This window comes from Solanum tuberosum, unplaced genomic scaffold (assembly GCF_000226075.1).
Source record: "Solanum tuberosum cultivar DM 1-3 516 R44 unplaced genomic scaffold, SolTub_3.0 scf00266, whole genome shotgun sequence".
Lineage (NCBI taxonomy): Eukaryota > Viridiplantae > Streptophyta > Magnoliopsida > Solanales > Solanaceae > Solanum > Solanum tuberosum.
Window position 1 is genome coordinate 519385 of NW_006239201.1, and position 1034 is coordinate 520418.

Sequence of the window (1034 nt, forward strand, 5' to 3'; positions counted from 1 at the left end):
AAGTCCCCCACCTCCCCCTACCCCTACTCGTACCCCCTTATCCCCACACCAACCACAATTGTTTTAAAAAAAAAAAAAAAAAAAAAAAAAGTTAAATTATTTTCACCCTCACCTCAACCCTACCCCCACATTTAATGTTCTTTTTAAAATAAATAAATATTTTTTTTAGTGCAATTAAGAATTTTTATTATGAATGGGTGATGTATAGGTATATATGGATTCTTGTATTTTATCCATTTTGTTCATATTTGTATGATTTCTTAAAATAGATCAATTGTATTTATTCATTTAGAAAATATGTGTGACCCATTTAAATAAATATGGGTTAAATGGATTCTTTTTCACCTTATATGAGCTGAAATTGCTACCCTAACTCTATGGGTCATATTATCCGTGAAACATTTTAAAGTATACTAATCACAACCTTCCATATTGAGGTGGCATAGAGAGTATGCTCACAATCTTAGAGGCATGTAAGATACAAAAAAGAGGTATTAAAATCTGATTAATATGGACACATGTTCATTTTTAATTAGACACTAGGGAATTTGGCCGCGCTTCGCGCAGTTATGAAATATATATGTAAATTTATTTTAAAAAATAATTATAATACAAAAAATAAAAAATCAATTATAGAAATAAAAAAAATGATAAAATCACAATACAAATACTTTTTTTAGAATTAAAGCTTAAGTGAATTACATTTTTATTATCAAATGTTTTTCAAAAACAAAAGACTAATTTATTAAGAAAAAAATTCATATATTATGATGTTAATACATAAAATTTGGATAAACATATTTAAGGACTTGATATTTTTTCTTATTTTTGTCAAATGATAAATTTACTATCCGATGAATCTTCCTTTAATTCGAAAATATAAATGATGAAACTAAAAATAGGAGGAAAAAGAGATAAATATTTCTATTTCATTTCTTCTTCAATATTTAATCCTTTCTTTGTCCTTGTTTTTTCTCTTATTATCATCGTCTAAATAATTATTATTCTCTATTTTTCATTATCATCTAAATAAA